Source organism: Danio aesculapii, chromosome 22, assembly GCF_903798145.1.
Source record: "Danio aesculapii chromosome 22, fDanAes4.1, whole genome shotgun sequence".
Classification (NCBI taxonomy): Eukaryota; Metazoa; Chordata; class Actinopteri; order Cypriniformes; family Danionidae; genus Danio; species Danio aesculapii.
In genome coordinates this window covers 23189885-23213393 of record NC_079456.1, presented here as the reverse complement: position 1 = coordinate 23213393, position 23509 = coordinate 23189885, and positions in this window count along the sequence as shown.

Sequence of the window (23509 nt, the reverse complement as noted above, 5' to 3'; positions counted from 1 at the left end):
ATGAAAGACAGAAGCCAATCATAAGCAATCAGAGCCGGGAAAAGATTTGATCCAATCATTGCTTAAGTCCTCAGTTTTGACCCATATAATAACTCAAAACTCGAAGTCTCTAAAGGTGAACTAATCATTGGTCCTTTTGCTCTCAATTGGTTAAGTTTATATAGGACTGTCAGTGTAATGTGATTGCACAATTCACATTTGAAGACATGTCAGAAGAGGTGAGCCTAGCTGATCGTAGACAAAAGACCCAGGTAAACGATAAATAATTATTTTCGAATTCTTAGTTCATTGTAGTTATAACTTGTTTGTTGTGTGATCAACATTTGGGCTGGTTGTAGATGTGTTTGGAAGCAGCTAATATCATTTTAATGATATTTTGGGAAATTGAAAATGACTCAGAAAAAGATTTGTTCATCTCGATGAATGAGCCTCAAAGGTCCAAGCCAGTAAAATCATCCACACTTCCCATTACTATTACATACACTATTTTGCATATTATACCAATATTTATATCACTTTTGGAGCAAAGTGGGTTGAGGATGTAAAAAATTGTTTATTTGGGGGGGCAACTGAGAATATGCTGAAACAAATAACCAAATGCAGACCATTTTCCATTTAGTATTTCGATATTGATATTAATATTAATGCAGAGCGAACTGTGTAGGATGTTTTTTTTTTCTAAAGTAAATTACAAATCAATTGGGGAAGGGGGATGGTTTCAAGATAAGGGAAGAATACAAGATGAAATTGTGGAGAATTCAAAAGCCGATGAGGAGAGACAGAGTCAAAAGTGTGGAAAATGGAGGAAAGAAATCTGACTATCGAACACACTGTCACTCAGTCCTCCACCAGCTGAAAGGCCCATAATAACAATGGTACTAAACATTCCTCTGCAGATGCCTCAACTTCTCCACCTCCTCTAAAGATTTAACGGTTTTTCAAGCTTCAGGGGCTTGACATCGAGCCTTCCATTCTTTCACCTGCAAATTTGATAACTGTTGCTCCTCCCTGCCTCAATCAGCCTCATTACTTGCCAGCCTTAGTCCTCCAGGATCTCACAATCCCCCTTAGCACTAAGGGTTCTTGGACAGAGGGATCTTTCTCTCTCCTGGGTTTCAGCACTAGTAGCAACTCACATGTAGCAAGGTTTAATGATCAGGGAGGAATGAGACGAATGCTGTCACAATTTGGTCATCTGTGACAAGTTTTGGAAATTGGTTGACACGGGGGTTAGCAAGTTTGGTCCTGGAGGCGCCGTTGCCCTGCAGAGTTTAGCTCTAACTCTAATCAAACACACATGAACAAGCTATTCAAGATCTTACTAAATATACTTAAAATTTCCAGGCAGGTGTGTTGAGGCAAGTTGGAACTAAACTCTACAGAGCCCTCCATGACCAAGTTTGGTGACCGCTAGTTTAAAATATTCACTGACAGCCAATTTTTATTTTTTTTTTTGTTATGAAGACATATTATAAGTAAAAATAACACTACAGATTGTTTGTGTTTGCTGTGAGGTATAATTTCACAATGAAGGTTACTGAACGTGTCATGGATTAATGACGTCAAATTCCAGAGGTGTCTTGTGTGTGTCTCTGGTTGTCATCTTGATTGTTGTTCAGTCTGACATTATGACAACTGAGATCTTACAGTGTGACATGGGGATCTTGTTTGTGCAGTCTGACAAGCTACAATTGTAAATGATTATTAAAAATTGCAGAATGAGAGACTGGCTTTAAACAAAAGCAAAATAGCAACTTGAAATAGCCTATTTTCACAGCTAATTCATGCTGCCGCGCATAATCACTCAAGCCACCATGCCTCAGTCCTTCATTTGGCCCTTTGCAGATGACATCTACCTCTCTATACTCCACTAAACAGCAATGAGACCTCTGTCCCTGTTTTGTTTTTTCTGAACGCTATAAGTAGCTAAAACTTGCTCATTCAGAGGCAGGAACCGGCGGATGTGCAACAACTTTAGTCATAAGGTACACACAAAGCAAAAGTTTCCATCTGGAGCTCATTCATGGGACTTGACAGTTGTAAACAAGCGCTCTCAGCACCGCCCACACCCATCACCGCTACCAAGAGCTTGCCCTACACGTCGTTGCAACATGCAGTTACATTTGCGTGTCAGCCTCGGCATCAGCCACAACAAGGGCTATGCGACCGTGCAAAGGCTGCACTGGACCATACGCATGCGCTTGATGCAGAAATATAAATCAGCCTTTAGGCTACAACTGCCTCACAACTGCATTGGGAGGCAGTAAGGATATTCGGATATTTTGGGAATACAGCAAGCGAGAAGAACGCAATCTTTGGATTTGAGTCCAAATTGAGCGACCTAATCACACACCATTTTCCACATTATCCCAACATTTATATCAATCTCAACGTGATGTGGATTGCGTAAGATGGTCTTTTCATGTAAAATTCAAATCCATGCATAGCTTACATCAGATGTAAAGCTTATAGACGGTGCATACATCTTGCATGAGAAAGCCTTGGTTCCTCAGTGTTAGCAGCTTTCTTTCAATTCCTTTCCTTTCATGTCTTTTTTCCCCCGCTCCACTTGATTCTGATCAATAAAGGTCTATTTTCTCCCACACAAGGTTTCCCATTCAATACATCTGCCAGGGGTTTTAAAAACATAGGAGCATGATCCATTTATTATTGGCTGTTACCATGATCTATCTTCCCAGATTCCTGCCATTGAGAGCCAGTTTGTTTATTCGCTTTATACGCCCTTTATTGACTGCCATTGGTGGATGGCCTATCAATCATACCTTCAGAGATGTGCAATTCGCCAGTACACACGCAGCCTGCCCCGACCAACCAATAAGACTGGGGTTTGCTTTTATTTTTCTGTTTACGCACATTTGACCAGATCAACCACTTTGTAATTCAGATGAATACATAATAAGGCATGTCTGACAGGCCGGTGAATAATGTGATTGAATACTTCATCAGGTGTAATATGCTGACCCACATGAACAGGTCAATACTTATGTGGCAGAATTGCTGATTTGAATGAGAGTCAATAGTGAACAAATATGCTGTGTTGCTTTTGGGACCTCCTACACTGTATATGTCTGTAGGCTGACTTTGCAACTAGCGAGTTGAAATGTATTTCAATGAATCATTTTGGATAAATGCATCCGCTGATAAACTACTTTCTATTGATGTATTCGGTGGCTTTTTTCATAAGGTATATACAGTTGAACTAAAAAGTCAGAATTACAACAATTAAGTAAACACACATCATAACTACTATAACAAATTAGTAAGTAATAGATTTAAGTTTTTATGACAATACTCTGATTAAGAGTCTACCATGTAAACAGTGATTTTTGATTGCCTTAATCCGACTAAAGTCATAATCAAACTAAACAGAAAGGGAATTATGACATGTGGAGAATGCCAATTTTAGTGGAATTATTAAAGTGCAGTACAGACATGTAAACGCCTTAATTAAACTATTACCATCATGCAGGATTTTCGCCGCATTTTGCGTCAAGATGGTCTATACACACACAGCTGTTTGACATTATTTTCTGTGCCTAGTTCAAAAATTCAATTTCTGTTCAGTTCGATTATGATCTTAATCCAATACACGTTTCTGGAGATTGCGAATTATGTAGACAGAGCCACGTATGGCTGCATTTCATTTTTAAAATGAACTCTACGAGCCAGTATGACGCCGTTCCTTTTCGCACTTACAAGTTGACCACTTACCTCCATATGGACGACTTTTCTGCTGTTACTAGTTTGTCCGGTAGCTCAACACGTATGTTTGTGGACTTGAGATGCAGAGCGAAGTTAGCTATAACAGGGTTCAAGTTCAGTGAAGAATGGTTCCAAAAAGCAGGAAAGACAAAATCAGAGGCCAAAAATTAAAATAAACAAGTAAACTACAGTGAGAACGTGGTAAAATCTGAAAACGTGGTAAAAATCTGGGGGCTTTTCTTTTTCTGGATTGCTTTTCAAAACACTGCGGTTGAGTTTAGGGAAGGAGGTGGGCGGGTCAATCAGTGCTTTTTAAAATACAATTTTTTGGGTTTAGTGAAGGGGGAGGGTGGGGGTATTGGTCGGTTGGTCAGTCAGTCGATACCGGCCTCTGATTGACTTACGTGAGAAGAGCAGGCGCGAATGGCACTCGTGAAAGAAATTTGAGATCTGAAAAAGCCTACACAGCGGCCTCTGGTGGATTTGCAAAAACCAAAAAATGTAGCTTCTGGGACGTATTTTGCGTTCTCCAAAAATGTATATAGGGGTACGTAATCAGAATGAGCCTGGGTTTCCCTAATCGGATTAAATTAATCAATAATCGCTGTTTACATGGTAGACTCTTAATCAGAGTATTGTCTTAATCATATTAAAATCAGATTATTGGAGTCCATGTAAATGTGCTCATTGTCTCTTTTTTTATTGGCTTACACATTTTAGATATTTATATTTTGATCTATTTGAATCACGGAGGCAGATTTTATTTTGTTTTGTGCAGTTAGGGTGTTTTTTATAAATCTATGTTTTTAATATTTTCTTATTGAGTACCGGTGCAACATCATTTCATACTGCTTTATATCTACTGTGATGTTGTAAATGACAATAATAATGGAGACTTTGAGTTGAAGGTTTTTTTCTTTTTTTTAATATTTCCCAAGTAATGTTTAGCAGAGCAAGGTAATTTTCACAGCACTTCCTATAAATAAATTACTTTAATTAAATAAAGTAAACTTTCTGAAAGTCTTAATTGTTTTAGTTTGGCTGGAATAAAAGCGTTTTTTATGTTTTAAAACGGTGGTGCAGTGGGTAGCACAATCGCCTCACAGCAAGAAGGTCGCTGGTTCGTGCCCCGGCTGGGTCGGTTGACATTTCTGTGTGGAGTTTGCATATTCTCCCCATGTTCAGGTGGGTTTCCTCTGGGTGCTCCAGTTTCCCCCTCAAGTCTAAAAAACGTGGTATAGGTGAATTGAGTAAGCTAAATTGTCAGTGGTGTATGTGAATGAGTGTGTATGGATGTTCCCCAGTCATGGGTTGCGGCTGGAAGGGCATCTGCTGCATAAAAGATATGCTGGATAAGTTGGCGGTTCATTCCGCTGTGGCGACCCCAGATTAAAAACGGGACTAAGCCGAAAAGAAACTGAATAAATGAAAAGGTCAATATTATTAGCCCCTCTCTCTACTTTTATTTTATTTGTTTATTTGGCAGGGACAGTGTACATTAATTAGCATTGCTGCAGTGTACATTAATTAGCATTGCTGAAATTTTTCATCCATTGTCCATGGACAGATGTTAAAATTGTCACCCTAAAAACAATTCAAAAATACAAAAAATATACAATGAATCAAGCATAACTAAGAAGCACTAAAATGGACAGTTAAATAGATCTTAAAAACTGTATATAAACAAAATAAACTAAACATTATGTAAAGGAGATAAGAGTAGTTAAAACATATTTAAACATATATTTAGACTGGTTACAAAACAAACCAGTGTTTTCCAATGATATTTCTAATTAACCTATCCTGGGGTTTGTTTCTGAAAACCATCGTTAGCCAACTAAGGTTCCAAGTTCTGTCGTTACAAACATAGTTTCTTGATTTGGCGTTTCCTAAATCCATCTTTTCGAACAAACATTCGCAAATTGCATAGCAAATTTGTATGCTTGCAACTACATCTCTAGAGCTGTAGTTAGAAGCATAGTTCCTGACTGTGTTTTATTCCCAGTTATCCCCCCTATGCTCTATTCACTTAGAACATTCTAACATTTCAACTTGGAATGATTAAAAAAACAACAACATTAAAGTCATCTCTCTTAGGTGTATTTTGCTTTCAAAGTATTTTAACAGTTCGGTTTTAGCGATCTTCATATTGACAATGTTGGAAAACATTTATGCCTTTTTGAATGCAGCCGTGGCTCATAACGAAAGCTACAGGTGACCTATTATTTAAATGCGGAATTTACGTTATGTCTCCAAAGCTTGTGAAAACAAAAATATATAGCATATGATAATGGTTTTAATTTATAGTAGGTTATTTATTAAGAAATGTGTCTGTACTGTACATGACATGGGCCTGTTGGTTAGAACATTTCTGCAGTGGTTTGAATGTGTCAAATTGTAAAAGTAGACTTAAAAAAATCAATAAAAAATCAATAAACAGTATCCTACTTAATAATAATAATAATAATTATTATTTTTATTATTATTATTATTATTGTTATTATTATTATTATTATTATTATTATTATTATTATTATCATTATTATTATTTTATTATTATTATTATTATTATTATATATTATTATTATTATTATTATTATTATTGCTGTTATTATTATTATTATTATTATTTTTATTATTATTATTATTATTATTATCATTATTATTATTATTATTATTATTAATATTATTATTCTTTTTATTATTGTTATTATTATTATTATTATTATTATTATTATTATTATTATTATTATTATTATTATTATTATTATTATTATTATTATTATTATTCTTTTTATTATTATTATTATCATTATCATTATTATTATTATTATTATTATTATTATTATTATTGTTATTATTATCATTATTATTATTATTATTATTATTATTATTATTATTATTTTTATTATTATTATTATTATTATTATTATTTTTATTATTATTATTATTATTATTATTATTATTATTATCATTATTATTATTATTATTATTATTATTATTATTGTTATTATTATTGTTATTATTATTATTATTATTATTATTATTATTATTATTCTTTTTATTATTATTATTATTATTATTATTATTATTATTATTATTATTATTGTTATTATTATTGTTATTATTATTATTATTATTATTATTATTATTATTATTATTATTATTTTTATTATTATTATTATTATTATTATTATTATTATTATTATTATAAGTATGATTTTTTTATTACATTTCTTAGTAAATACCCTACTTTGAATTAGGCCTACAACCATTAACGATTTAAATGATTTATATATGAGATTAGAATTTTATGTTTAATATTCTTAATAATATTTGTGAAGGAGAAATATAAAGGTCCTATATGTGTTGTTTACATATATTTACTATAATTAATATGAAAAACGACTGCATGTTTTTACCAAAACTAATATTGGAATTTAATCCAATATAGTGTGCGTGTACAACAATATAATTTGCACCAAAAATTATAGGGGGTTTTCTCTAAAGAAGTAGTTACCCCACCCTGTTTAGAGCGTCATTATGGACGTTTTACTTTATAACTAACGTAGTTCAAACGATGGCTCTGCAACAGAGAAACTACGGTTTTGGGAAACATTCTTCACTACAGTTCTTTCCCAAACAATGCATTGTACAAGTTCAGCCGCGACTTATGTCATTGATTGGGAAATGCACCCCAGCCTAGTTAACATAATAACCTAGTTAAGTTTTTAAGTTGCACTTTAATCTGAATACTAGTATTTGGCAAGATAACTAGATTTTTTAAAATAAATTATCATCATGATAAAGACAAAAAGAAAATGGCCATTATAAATAAGGTAATGTGTTAAAAAATATATATATTATCATTTAATAGATCACTCGACAAACTTTACAGGAGGACTAATCATTTTGGTTTCAACTGTACATTAGACTACAACTTTTTTAATAAATAGCCTTTACCAAAGCTTATATCAATATTTTTGCTTCATAAGAACTACATTTATTGTCAGGAGCCTTGAGTATTGAATTAGTTTTTCCTGTATGTTTTTTAATCTTTTTTTTTTACTCAGAAAGTGCTAGTAGCAGTTGTCATGCATTTTACAAATCACCAAGGACATCACCTACATCTTGAATGGTCTGAGGGTGAATAAATTGACAGCAAATGTTCATTTTTTGCCTTAAAATACCCACATTCAGCGTTAGGATAAGAGTGTTTTAAAGCATCTGAAATCGAATAGTCTCATTCCCTCACTTCTTTCTACTCAGAAGTCTTGACGTCACTTGCAAATAGGTGTATTGATTGGATAAAAATATTCAGAAGTGTGCATCTCCTGAATGTGCTTAGGAGAAGGTTCCTGGCGGTCAGCAGAACGAATCGTGAGCGTTTTGTCCTAGTGATAAATGGAGCGCTCTGACAGGTCACTTCTACCCCCCCATCCCTCCCCGAACGCCACAATTTGTTCCCTACGGAGGGCGGGAGACGAATCTCTGCGGGTGACAGATTTATTGGTATCCACATGAGGCAAAACACCTCAAAGTCCCTGTAAAGGCCCCGGACCACTGCGGAGAGAGATTGAACCCCTATTTATATCCAGTTGGATTCCAGTAAAATATTTCATGCTTCATCAGGGTCACTGAGAAGACCTGGAAGCCTGGGTTTTTTTATCGTGAAAAGCAATATTTCTTTTCAGAATTCAGGTTACTCTGGCTCTTTTTATCCTAATTACAGTGTTATTTCCAGTAACTGTGAGTTTATGTAACTATGACATATACAGATGTCACATTTTTTGTATAAATAACCTTATTTATGCACACAATGCAGTAACATGCACATACAGCGTGACTGAATTGTGTCTTTTCAGTGCTAGACTAAAAGTCGTAATGTTATTATACTAATATGGGAATAAATTAAAAAATTCTTCAATAGCAGAGTAAATATGATTTTATGAATCACAATTCCAGCTTTGTTTCTTGTAGTTGTGATTTTATGGGCCGTATCATACACCCGCCGCTAGACGTGTTTGCCCTGACGTGTTGCTATTTTCAGACCAACACAACCCTAATTTTCCCGATTTGCACCACGTTGTTTAAATCACAAATCTATTTGCGCCACTTTGTGAACTCATGGGTGTTTCGGTCTACAAAAGAGGTGTGTTAAGGCGCATTGTTGGCACGTTGCTATTTTGAGGAACTAAAATAGTCTGTGCAATAGACCAGCTGAAAGCAGGTCTAAAGTCCAGTGCAGAGCGTGTTAGTTGTGCGCTTTGCTTACACATTGCTTAAAACACACAGGATGTACAGCAATATGCAAATATCTTTACAAATGAAAAAGAATTAAAGGAATAAAATATTACAAAAATGATTACTTTCTACATAAATATGAAAACCACTGCCGCCATGGCTTCTTCATCTCGGGGGCTTTTTTTTTGTTCACGACAACTTTTGTATAATTGTACAAAAGTACTTTTGTATAATCTTATTAGTAGTAGAAGTAGTAGTATTCATTATATGCATATTTATTTTTGTTTTATTAAAAACAAGCTAAGATTTGTCCACCTGTCAGGTTTTAGAGCATATAGGGCATAGCATGTGTGTTTAGATATAACTCACACGTCATCATTAATGTTCATGTATTCGTTTGCTGGAAGTTAGAGCTGAATTTAGAAATTGAAACAAATCTTTGTGCTTAAACTAAATTAATTACGTAGACCAATGGATGTTTTCAGTGGAGTGAGTTTCCACCGTTTCCTTACTCCAAGAAAGAGAGAAAGTGAAAGAGAAAGTAAAGGCCGATTGGAGAAGGCTAGTTCTTTATCCTCAAACTGCAGATGGTCCGTTTAACTGTTTTCTCCCTAGTGAAGCATTCAGTTTTTCCACTAGTTTTCAGTTTTTCCGCAAGTCTGCCATGTAAATAGCAAATGCACCATGGCAAGACGCAATTCTTAAAGGGAATGGGAGATGAGAGACTGATTGGTTTATTCTCAAAACACACCCATAACACATGAAGAGAATAAGCTCAACCCTGTTAGACCATGTGTCGCGGCGCAGAGCGTGTTTTTCCGTCTTTAAAATAACAAAAGTGGATTCTGACACGCCCTTAATGCTTTTGCCCCATGTGCTTTAGACTTTGCACTTAGATCGTTAAAATAGGGCCCTAAATGTCACAGTTTCTGCTTTGTTTCAGTAAATGTTTGACTATATCTCACAATTTTAACTTTATATCTTCTTCTAATTGTGACTGGAATTGCATTATTTTTATATATAATAACTGTGAAAAGTCACAGTTAAGATGTTTATTTTATTATCAAACACAGCGGGGAAAATAAGTATTGAACACGTCATCATTTTTCATCTTTCAGGTGCAGCTGACTTGAATCTTTCACCAGATGTTGATAACAACCATAAATGCAAAGAAACAATATCTAATTAGTTTACAAATAAAGTTAAGTATAATAAAATGAAATCACTCAAGAAAAACAGTATTAAACACGTGAAGAAAGGGAGGTGTAAAAAAGAGGTGAAAGCCCAGACGGCAGCTGAAATCTCTCAGTAGTTATTCAGCAACCATCTGCCCTTCATCATTGTAAATGAATATTAGCTGCTTCAGTCCAACATCTACATTGCCAGGATGATGAAGATGAAACCAGGGTGGACATTTCAGCAAGACAATGATCCAAATCACAGCCAAGGAAACTCTCAAATGCTTTCAGAGACTTTAATCCAATAGAGAATACAAAATAAAGATCAGATTTGATAGACGAGACCCACAGAAGCATCAAAATTTTTACACTCTGTTGAAGTCTGTGAAAAACTCACACCTGAGCAACACATGTGACTTCATTCTCCATATGAGCGGTGTCTTTAAGCTGCCATCACCAAAAAAAGCCTTTTATATAAAGTATTAAATACATTTCAGTCGTTCAGTACTTTCTCCTTGTGTCATGGCATTGTTATTACACAGAACTCATTTTTCAGATTTGTTTTGTTTTGTTTTATTTTCACGTTTGTATTGTTTGGGTTTTTACCAAAATCTGGTTCAATTCCATGTTAACAGCTGCTTTAGAAATATTATTCCCATGAAAAAAACATGAAGTGTTCAGTATGTATTTTCCCCGTTGTATAATGGTTAAATGATCACGTTTTCAAATACATGCCAAGCATCAATTTCCAAAATGATCCTTAAAAAGATCCAGTAAAAATATATATCTTTGCATATATCACAGTTTCCAAAATAATTAAGCTGCACTATTATTATTAGCAAATTTTGCTAATAATCCAATATTTTCCATGTGCCAAAAATCACCACATCTGACAGATTCTGGACATACTGAAAGCCCATTTATATCCACTTGAATCCCAGTGTTACAATGCATTTCATCAGAATCTGACCAAACACCTGAAATCCTGGATTTCATAAAGCACAACATTTATTTTCGCACATTAGCAGTGACAAACATCTTTGAAGGCGCTCTTAAAATATTTGAACGCCGCCGTAACGTGTCAACAGCAGGGTTTTCCCCATCTGCAGAAACACATGTGGAGGATTTCTGGGTGCCTGCAGGAGCTGGAAGTGATTTTTTTATTGGCGGCTGGAGCTGGAGACATGAATCAGGGCCAGTTTTGTGTGTGTGACAGGCCACTTCAGAGCTCGCAGGTGTCCCGCCGCAGAATCCACCTCGAGAATGGCTCTAATTAATGGTGGAGAGAAAGGACATGGGTGGTCCAACTCGCCTTACCTCAATCTGGTCCCACCAGCCGCGCTGCTCCGAAAATATACAAGGCTTTGGACCAGGTTACCCGAGTCTGCCAGGCATCTCTCTTTCAAGCCCAATTTACATTCAGGACCCCTGAAATGCTCGGTCCAAACTTCCGTCAAATCCAGACTTCTTTGTGGCGACCACATCTCAATCTGCTGTCAGGACGGGGAAAAATGTGATTGTTTTCTTCACAGGCCCAAATTGAAGACGCATGTTTGATTCAGGAAAACCTTCCACGGCTCGCCTGCCAAACAGGAAGAAGAGGCTGTAGAGAGAAGGAAGAAATAAGAGCGATCTTCGACGCAATCCTCGGGCCAAAATAAATACAATCTGGCCGACCTTAATGACACCATGTCAATACTGCGGCGCTTCAGAATGAAGACTTGAGAACATGATACGCTTTACTTTAAATAAGCTTTTGTGGTTTCTGCCTAAGCCAACTGGAAAATGAGTATCTTTTGTTTACAAGTACATATTCCATGGCACGTAATGTTTAAAAGGAGATTTGAATCATCTAATCGCCTTGTAATGTAGGTTGTTAGATGTTATGGTTGGGTAAAATGAACAATTGAAGAAATATACCAGGTTAAATTCAGCTCAACAGGCAACGCTTGTGGTAAAATGCTAAGTAAAGCCTTTTAAAAAGTAAAATACTATGTTATGGTGAAGTATTAATTAGTGAAGGACCTAATAACTAAAACACATTTAATTTTATTTAAAAAATTGATATGTGTATTTAAATAAAATGACAAAAGCATTAAACACATGTAAAAAATGTAAGAAAATATATTTAAAAACCTAAAATATAAAACCGTTATTGGAAATAAAGTAGAAATTCAGAGGAATAAAATTCAGAGTTGTAAGAAATGTGTATAGTTATGAGCTTAAATAACGTGTACTACAACAATTAGAACTATAAATAATATAGTTATATATTTAAATAATATATACAATAAACAATACATACAGTACAATGCGCTTATTTCACACGGCAGCCATTTTAAAGAACCAAAGCGAGGCTGCGGTGGGAAGAAACCTGGAAGTATAGGACCAGCACTGTAAACATTGCAGTAATATGCTGTGAAATACAAACCTCCAACTGTTGCAGAGATTTCAAAATGCAGAAATGGTGTAAACATCACTTAAATATAATTCAGTTAAGTTTAATTTAAACAATTAAAAGCAATTTAGCATCAAACAACATCACAATCTTTTTAGGAGTAATATGTTCAAGTGTCCTCCTGGGCTTCAGTTCATGGCAGCTGTAAACACCGTGAGGACGCTTGCCTACTTCAGTCTATGTAATCCGGTGAGCGATAAAACACTGCAGTCCACTAGCACATCCTCGTGTCGTCTGTAATAGTGATGTCCCGGTACTGAAGTTTTAAGACCGTCTATTTCCAACCCAGGCTCATTCTGAGAACGTAGTCCTGTGGACGTTTCTGGAGACCACGAAATACATCCCGTGAGGTACGCATTTTTGCAGTTTTTGCTTTCGCGAATCCGCGAGAGGCCGCTGTGCGCGCTTTTTCCCGCGCCGTTCTCAAGTAAACCCACTAGAGGCTGCTGTCGAACGACCTTCCGCCTGTTTGCCTGGATGACAGAATGATTGACTGTGCGACCAGCCAATCGGCTGACCCACTCTCCTCCTTCCCTAAACCCAACCAACGACGATTCACAAAAGCCGTCCAGAAAAAGTAAAGCCCTCATCTGATTTTTACCACATTTTCAGATTTTGACCACATTCTCACCCTGTGATGAACTTGTTCGCTTTGTTTTTTTACCTGATTTCTGGAACCGCTCTTCCCCGGACTCGAACCCGGTCGTCGTCAGCCCCTCTCTGCGCCTCGAGTCCGCCAAAGTACACAAAGAGCTAACCGGACAAACTGGTTGCGGCGGGAAAGCCCTCCACACGGAGGCGAGCGGCCGGCTGGAAAGCGGCGAAAGGAACGGCGTCACACCGCCTCACAGCATTCACTTAAAAAAATTTAATGCAGCTGTATGTACCCCCAGCTATGTGTTTCGCAGTCTCCAGAAATGTCCACGGGACTACGTTTTCAGAATGAGCCTGGGTTGTCTATTTCCCGCTAAATTAACATTGAAGCGCCGCTGAGCCCGGATGACTCGACTGATCTTCATGGCTGCTTCGCGCTCAAGTCTCCGTGTATTTGTCTTTGCACTCAGTTTACCGCCCTTCATCCAGTGCGAACACAAATACACGGAGACTGGAGTCTGTGTTTGTCACAGCATTCAATCACAAGCATTTCTGTTGCGCACGTGAACACAATGGCAAATCAACCCTGTTTTAAGAAAGCCATCAACAGTGCCTTAAATATTAGCGGGAAATTGATGGTTTTTCTTTTAATTCAGTATCGTAACAAGTCTATTATAGTGAAAGAATCAGTATATTAACTCCAGTTTGATAAAAGGGGTCTAAAACGTGTGTTTGGGAAAGAAAATGTTAGCTAACTAGTGCCATTTCCCTTAACTTAGCTGAAAATGAGTTCTGATATCCCTTTTTATTTTCACCATTCATTCAGAACGGACCTTCAGGTCACTCGGAAGGTGGTGAAATTATAAATTTATGTTACTTTCTCTTCGCTGATAAGATATACAGCCAAGTACACAACGTTCCAATGTGACTCCCAACAATACTTTTGGGTTTCTTCCCACCGCAGCCTCGATTTTGCTTTTAAAAATGGCGGCCACGTGAAATCAGTCTATGGGCTTTATGCACAGCTAGTGTTTTTCAGCCAACGCTACTCTTTCAGTAAAAGGTTATGTGACTATTTTACATTTTATAAGGTTCTTTTTAGGGCATTGACATCGTAATGTAATTAAAATACAATCAGTTAAAAGTTGTTCAAGCATAAAACAAGATGACAGACCGTGTAAACTCGGCTAGCGCAGAAACTCCATTGAAAATTCATTCATTCATTCATTTTCTTTTTCAGCTTAGCCCCTTTTTTAATCTGAGGTTGCTCCAGCAGAAAGAACTGCCAATTTATCCAGCATAAGCTTTACGCAGCGGATGCCCTTTCAGCTGCAACCGATCACTGGGAAACACCCATACACTCTCATTTACACATACACATTAATTAATTTATTTTCTTTGTGGCTTAGTCCCATTTTTAATCTGGGGTCGCCACCGCGGAATGAACCGCCAAATTATCCAGCATATGTTTTACGCAGTGGATGCCCTTCCAGCTGCAACCCAGTGCTGGGAAACTCTCACACCCTCTGATTCACACACATACACTACGGACAATTTTAGCTTACTCAATTCACCTGCACCCATTTCTTTGGACTTGTGGGGAAACCGGAGCACCCGGAGGAAACCCACGCGAACACAGGAAGAACATGCAAACTCCACACAGAAATGCCATTGAAAATGCTGGTGTAAAATACTTTTTCACATTTTAAAGACATGGCGGGGAAAAATGGAATTTAACCCAGTGCTTCTGGTCCGGTCTGAGACCCACTTTATATCATATATCTATGAGGCAGTGAAGATCAATTATTTTTAAAGAAAACAGATCTTAAACGTGGCGATTTTGTAATTGGAAAGACAGTTCAGCAGAAGCCACTGGGATGGCTGTCTAAAAATAAAAGTCTGTGTACATAAACCGCACTACTAGAAGTGAAATTGAAACTATAAGACTTACATCTACAGATATATAACTTACAAGAATTCGTAATTGATAATATCCTTAGTAATTCTATTGAATTTTAGAATTCAGTTCAGAATGTTTTCATAATTTGAAAACATGGCAAAAAAGGGCTTTTCTTTTTCTGCATTGTTTTTTATAACACCTCATTTGGGTTTAGGGAAGAGGGTGGGCGGGTCAATCGGTGCTTTTTAAAACACTATTGGTTGGGTTTAGGGAAGGGGGTGGGTGGAGTGATTGCTTGGTCAGTCAGTCAGCCAGTTGATATCGGCCTCTAGTGGATTTACTTGAGAACAGCAGGCCTGAGAAATTTGAGATCTGAAAAAGCATACACCGCAGCCTCTGGCGGATTCACAAAAACAAAAACTGCAAAAAATGTAGCTCCTGGGACATATTTGGCGCTCTTCAGAAATGTATATGAGGGTAAGTAATCAGAATGAGCCTCGGTTAAATGTTTTGGGTCATGGGCGCCGTTGGGGGATGGGGGGGGTCGAGGGTTAGGAGTTAGGATGATACTAAGGGCCCATGAACTGTAGGGGCCCCAGGAGTTACTATTATGTCTTTAAGAATTATGGAGTGATAAAAAAAAAATTCCCTCAAGATTCTCAAAATTCCCTCATTACAAATCCTAGACTTTAATATAAACAACAAAATCAACAAGAATTTTGTGTTCCTTGTGCATAATTTGCATATTTTAAAGTAACGTTTTAGATAACTTGTAATACAATACATTTTAATGTAATCAATCAACGTTGGAAATAGGATGAGAATTATATTAGCTATTTGTTTTACCATATTCTCCTGCAGTGCCTTTGCTTTACCTCCACTAGAAAAGGGTTTCCCACAGCCCATAAACACTCACTTTCATAACTTGCTGTTAACACCTCTCGTAATGATCAAGACTTTACCACAAAACCAACACAAGTTATCACAACGTCTCTCAACATCTCCCCAGCGTCTTGGAGGCTTACAGTAAACGCTTACATGACTCAAATCTCCCAGGACGTCCCGTCTCGAAGCAGCTCCCATCCACAGACATGTTATTCTAATGGGTTAATGATCGCCTCTCCAGTTAGAGTGCCATTAAACGCAGAGCAAACTGTATCTCTTTCTGTCCAACACACACACATTAACGCTGAGACCTAATTGATGGAGATTCTTCCCTATCAAAACGGTCCACCACCATAAATGCCATTCCAGTGTGTCGCGCTGTTCAAACAGTGGCTCTGTGTTAATGGTTAGGTAGACGTATTTGCTCTGCATTAGTCGGTACCTGAGCCCGCACAATAGTGACCCTTGATGATGGAGGAAGCAGACAAAAACAGAAAGAGGGGAGAACTAAATGGGTTTGAGTGCTGCAGAATGTCTTACCGACATTTGGCCCCTTTGGGAAAAGGTCAGCAAACATTTTAGTAGGTTGGATACTAATCACTGCTCAATGGATATACTTGCTTTTGGTTTAATTGGGCAGCAAAGGTTGAGAAGGTGTACGCTTGCGTTTATTTTTTATGAAACAGACCTGCACAATTAATCGACAGCCAATTTTTATGTGCATTTCGTCAGTAAAGCCATAGTTTGTCTCAAACACCTGCTTTCAGATGGTGCAGTGTTTACTACACACATTGTGAAACACAATTAGTTGGCTTTACTTTAAAAAAGTGAGTAAACAAATTGCTTTTGGGACAATTAGCTGACTTTACTTTAAAAATTTGGTAAACCTTTTGCTTTTAAAGTGATTAGTTAACTTTACTTATAAAAAGTGAGTTAACCAGTTGCTTATAAAGCGATTAGTTGACTTTACCTAATAAAGTGAGTAAACGTTGCTTTCAAAGCAACTAGTTGACTTTACTTTAAAAAAGTGAATAAACCAGTTGCTTTTAAAGCGATTAGTTGACTTTACTTAATAAAGTAAGTAAACGTTGCTTTTAAAGCAATTAGTTGACTTTACTTTAAAAAAGTGAATAAACCAATTGCCTTTAAAGTGATTAATTGGCTTTAAAAAGGTGAGTAAAACCATTGCATTTAAAGCGATTAGTTGACTTTACTTTATAAAGTGAGTACACCCATATCTTTAAAGGCGATTAGTTGACTTTACTTTATAAAGTGAGTACACCCATAGCTTTTAAAAGCGATTAGTTGACTTTACTTTATAAAGTGAGTACAACCTATTGCTTTTAAAGTGATTAGTTGACTTTACTTTATAGAGTGAGTACACCCATTGCTTTTAAAGCGATTAGTTGACTTTACTTTATAAAGTGAGTACACCCATAGCTTTTAAAGTGATTAGTTGACTTTACTTTATAAAGTGAGTGCAACCTATTGCTTTTAAAGTGATTAGTTGACTTAACTTTATAAAGTGAGTACACCCTTTGCTTTTAAAGTGATTAGTTGACTTTACTTTATAAAGTGAGTACACCCATAGCTTTTAAATCAATTAGTTGACTTTATTTTATAAAGTGAGTACACCCATAGCTTTAAAAGTGATTAGTTGACTTTACTTTATAGAGTGAGTACACTCATTGCTTTTAAAGCAATTAGTTGACTTTACTTTATGAAGTGAGTACACTTATTGCTTTTAAAACAATTAGTTAACTTTACTTTTAAAAAAGTGAGTACACCCATTGGTTTTAAAGCAATTAGTTGACTTTACTTCATGAAGTGTGTACACTCATTGCTTTTAAAACAATTAGTTGATTTTACTTTATAAAGTGAGTACACTCATTGCTTTTAAAACAATTAGTTGATTTTACTTTATAAAGTGAGTACACCCATTGCTTTTAAAGTGATTGGTTGACTTTACTTTAAAAAAGTGAGTACACCCATTGGTTTTAAAGCAATTATTTGACTTTACTTTATAAAGTGAGTACACCCATTGCTTTTAAAATGATTAGTTGACTTTACTTTATGAAGTGAGTACACTCATTGCTTTTAAAGCGATTAGTTGATTTTACTTTAAAAAAGTGAGTACACTCATTGGTTTTAAAGCGATTAGTTGACTTTACTTTATAAAGTGAGTACACCCATTGGTTTTAAAGTGATTAGTTGACTTTATAAAGTGAGTACACTCATTGTTTTTAAAATGATTAGTTGACTTTACTTTAAAAAAAAGTGAGTACACCCATTGGTTTTAAAGCGATTAGTTGACTTTACTTTATAAAGTGAGTACACTCGTAGCTTATAAAGCACTTAGTTGACTTTACTTTAAAAAGTGAGTTTTCCAATTGCTTTTAACGTGATTAGTTGACTTTACTTAAAAAAGTAAGCCTGTTGGAAATAAAGCGATTAGTTGACTATTTTATAAAGCGAGAAACCTAATTTTTAAAGTGATTAGATGACTATTTTAAAAGGTGAGTAAACCTGTTGATATTAAAGCAATTAGTTTACATTACATAAAAAGTGAGCAAACATATTGCTTTAAAAGTGATTCGTTGACTTTGCATAGAAAGTGAGTAAACCTATTGCTTTTAAAGTGATAGCTGACTTTACTTAAAAAGTTGAGTAACCCAGTTGATATTGAAGCTTTTTGTTGACTTTACATAAAAAGTGAGTAAACCTGATTCTTTAAGTAAATGCAATGCCTTAAAATTATTAAGAAATCTATCTGCATTATAAAAAAGTAAGCTAAAGCAACTTAACAGTTCCAAGTTACAGGTTTGCTTACTTTTTTAAGTTAAGCAATGTGTTTTACAGTGAACCATAGTACAGCCATAGTTGCTTTAAAGTGAGCCGTAGCTATGTCTTTGACAAGATGCAAAAGCAAAAATTGAAAACAATCTAATCTGCACACTTAAATCATTGATCGTCATTAATAATTTCCAATTTGACAGCTGTGTTTTTTATGTATTATTTAATAATTTGCAGTATGACAAACGCAAGTCAGGGACTAAGCCGAAGGAAAATGATTGAATGAATGAATGAATGAATGAATGAATGAATGAATGAATGAATGAATGAATGAATGAATGAATGAATGAATGAATGAATGAATGAATGACAAAGGCAATCTCTGCAATTTGTAACTTTGTGATTTTGTGGCAAATTCACATTAAATTTGGTTCACACTTTATTTTGATTTTCCGTTGAATTGAAGTAACACTGCATCTACATGCCAACTAATTCTCATTAGATTATAAGTAAACTGTTAGGTTTGGGTTTAGGTTTAGGGTTAGTGTAAGTTGACATGTACTTGCAAAGTTTCTTATAGTCAGTTAAATGTCTGTTTACTAGCTGTATCCACAGATATTAAGCAGACAGTCTACTAATTCTCAAATGGACCATCAAAATAAAGTGTTACCTAATTGTGATCTTACATTTTAGTATGATTAGTTCATTCCCTCAATGAGGGTTATGGTTAGGGGTGGGGTTGGGGGTACGCCTTCTTTTAAAAATCATGTTTTCATATAACTGAAATAGTATGAATTTGTATGAATTTGCCACTTTTCTGACAATATGTATAATAGTTACATTCCCTCATTAGATTGAGCTGGTATAACACCTGGAGTAGAGCAAATGGAATGAATTGACAAATACTTCAAAAAAGTATAAAAGTAACATTTTACACATTTATGGCAATATAAATGCTATTTCATCCTAATAAATCAGCTCAAGACAAATGCAACACCTTAGCTGAACCCTTAAAATGATCATATAAAATCTGGACTGGAGTAATGCAAGTAAATGCAATGGCAGAAAAAAAATATTGCATATTTCCATAAATAATTCATTCATTCATTTTCTTTTCGGCTTAGTCAGTTTATTAATCATGGGTCGCCACAACGGAATGAACCGCCAACTTATCCAGCATATATTTTACACAGCGGATGCCCTTCCAGCTGCAACCCAACATTGGGAAACACCAATACGACACAGCCAATTTAGCTTATTCAATTCACCTATAGCACATGTCTTTGGACTATTGGGGAAACTGGAGCACCGGGAGGAAACCCACGCGAACATGGGGAGAACATGCAAACTCCATGCAGAAATGCCAATTGTCCCAGCCAGGGTTCGAACCAGCTACATTCTTGCTGTGAAGCAATTGTACTACCCATTAAATCACCATGACGCCCTTATAAATAATTTTTTTTATAAATAAAATAGATTTTTGTTAATGATTTAAAAAAAAAAAATTATGTTAAATGTCTGACATAAATTTCATTTGAATTACAAAAATAACAAATACAACTTATATAATGAATTGCTATTTTATCTAACAAATACCATATACCAATAATAAATATTGTGTTTGGTGTTAAAATGAAATTCTGAAAATAAAAATTCTATGAAATTAATAAAATGGCATTAGTTTTTTTTCAACAGTGGATACAATCCTTTTTTTATTATTGTTTTACATCAAATAAATTGGTTGGTCAATAAAAATGTGTAATCTTGATAGCAGAAATCCTGAATTTGCTATTCTTAAAAATTTGTAAAAAGTACAATTGTTCCTAATTGTTTCATTTTACAAGAAGAGCCTGCTTGCATCCAGAAACTAAATGATCTCTTTTATAAACTCCTTGTAAAGCAGTTTATACACCCTTTAATAGATTCTCAATACAATCAACATGAAGTGCTAACGAGGAACCGAATAATGCACAAATGCGTGTTGTGCACAACTCCTGAAGCCTCATAAGAGGGCAAATCTTGCCACCTTCTCTGCCTGATATATTGATCCAGGGCTGTTATGTGCAATTAGCTTTTATTAGACCTTACAGTTGACACAAGCAGATATCATTGAAAATGACAGAATGGATTTACAATATTGGCAGGGTGATAATTGCCCTTCTAGGGCCGCGTAAGTCCTTGGGAGGCAACAAAAAAGGAATATCTTAATGTTTGCCTGATGTGAGCGGAGGAGACTTAAGAGGCTTCTAGTAGTTTCCTATCAGTTCTGAGTCATTAGCGGAGTGCTGGATCGGGCTATTGTGAAGGTGTGAGATGAGGTTTCCGTGCACCGTCGGCTTGGCTTTTTTTTCGTTCTGCTCTGCTGGGCGAGGGGTGGGTGTACAGAGGGCTATTGCCCCATGCAGGGGTCAGGTAGAGGCGACGGGGCGGCCTGTCACTGGAGCTCATTCAGCTATGATTTAAAACAAACACCACAGCCGTGTTCAGCAAATTGAAAAGGAGCCGGCTTGTTGAGGTTAAAGGATTATTGTGAATAAATTACTGTCTAATTTGACTTATTGCTGTTTTGTACAATAAAAGAAAACACTTTTCGTGTGTAAAAAATAAATTCACATTTTTGGCATGGTCTGATTGTAATTTGGTAAGTCTGAGTTGAATGAGTCTGAATTAGATTAATAGGATCTAATGAGCCTGAATTTTGAGTCTATATGGCATGAGTATAAATTAGATTAGTCTTAATTCTACATTTGATCAGTGTGAACTGGAATTTGATGAGTCTTAATTGAATTAGTCAGCATTAAATGAGTCTGAATTGAATTAGTTTGCATTAAATGGGTCTGATTTGAATGAGTCTGAATTGAATTAGTCTGCATTAAAAGAGTCGGAATTGAATTAGTCTGCATTAAATGAGTCTGAATTGAATTAGTCTGTATTAAGTGAAGCTGCGGTCACACTGGGCTTTTCCTTCCATAGACTTTCATTCATACGCACGCGAATGCGTCAGACCGGAAACGCGGGGTCATGCGTTAAGTTTCGCAGTTCGCTGCGGTGCAAAGTTCAAGCTTTGTGAACTCTGACCTGCGAAATCGCATCACTTGACTGCGTGAGACCAATCGAGGATCAAAACAGGACCTCTCTGGACAGAAATTTAAAACATGGAGCTATCGCTCGCTTTTTTAAATGTCTAATTATCTTGTTTAATCCCGCCCCTTTTCGCAGCGCCATACAACAGAATTTCGCATGGACAAAGCCCAGCTTAAGTCTGAATTGAATTAGACTGCATTAAATGGGTCTGAATTGAATTAGCCTTCATTAAATGAGTCTGAATTGAATTAGTCTGCATTATTCATTCATTCATTTTCTTTTCGGCTTAGTCCCTTTATTAATCTGGGGTCGCCACAGTGGAATGAACCACCAACTTATCCAGCATTTGTTTTATGCAGCAGATGCCCTTCCAGCTGCAACCCATTACTGGGAAACACATACACACTTATTCACACTCACATACACTTTGGACAATTTAGCCTACCCAATTCACCTGTACCACATGTCTTTGGACTGTGGGGGAAACCAGAGCACCCGGAGGAAACCCACGCGAATGCAGGGAGAACATGAAAACTGCACACAGAAACGCCAACTGACCCAGCCGAGGCTCAAACCAGTGACCTTCTTGCTGTGAGGCGACAGAACTACCTACTGCGCCACTGCATCGCCCTAGTCTGCATTAAATGAGTCTGAATTCAGAATGTTTGGTTTAAATTACAAAATGTTTACTATTTAGTCTCAATATAAATTTGATGAGTCCAAATTGTAGAAATATGTGTCTAAATTCCGAATTAGCTGAATTAATCTGCATACTGAATTGAATGAGTCTCAATATTAATTTGATTAAAATTAAGTCCCTCTAAATTGGATGAATGTGAATAGGATTAATGGGCAGTGCAATGGCTCAGTGGTTAGCACAGTCACCTCATAGCAAGAAGGTCACTGGTTCAAGTTCATGTGAACGAGGTAGTGTATGGGTTTACCAGCACTTGCGGTTCATGAGTTAGTGTTCTATCAGTGCTGGGTTGCAGCTGGAAGGGCATCAGCTGTATAAAAAACATATGCCAGAGTAATTGATGGTTCATTCCACTGTGGTGACTCCTAATAGATCAGCGACTAAGGAGAAAAAAATGAGTGAGTAGGTGAATTGGATAAATCTGAATGTGATTTATCTGAATTTGATAAGTCTAAATTCTGAATTTGATAAGTCTAAATTCTGAAATTGATGAAAGGGGATTGAGTGGATTCTGAATTTAATCAACACAATTTTAAAAAATTGAAGTTAGCTCACATGTGAGTTTGAGCCCACATATACCTCATTACGCCTCTGAAACCTTGCACTGAGTATGAACACAATCAATGAATCATCTTTGTTTTATCTGTATATATTTCTTTGACTCTCAAAATGGTGGTATGCTTGCATACAGTACATGAATCACCAAAAACAACATTCTACTGACAAGAAAATTCACCCACATCTCTGAAGGCCTGAGGTTTTTTTCAACACATGTTCAATGCTCTCCATACTTTACAAATCAAATTTGCTTTTAGCCTTTTGCCACTTTTATTAAGAAGAAAACACTATTAGAAATGAGATTCAAACCTGGATATAGCACGAGGACTCAATATGCCATCTTAAAATGCCTTCAAATGTGTGAACATTCACAACATTTTCAATCACTTCCACAC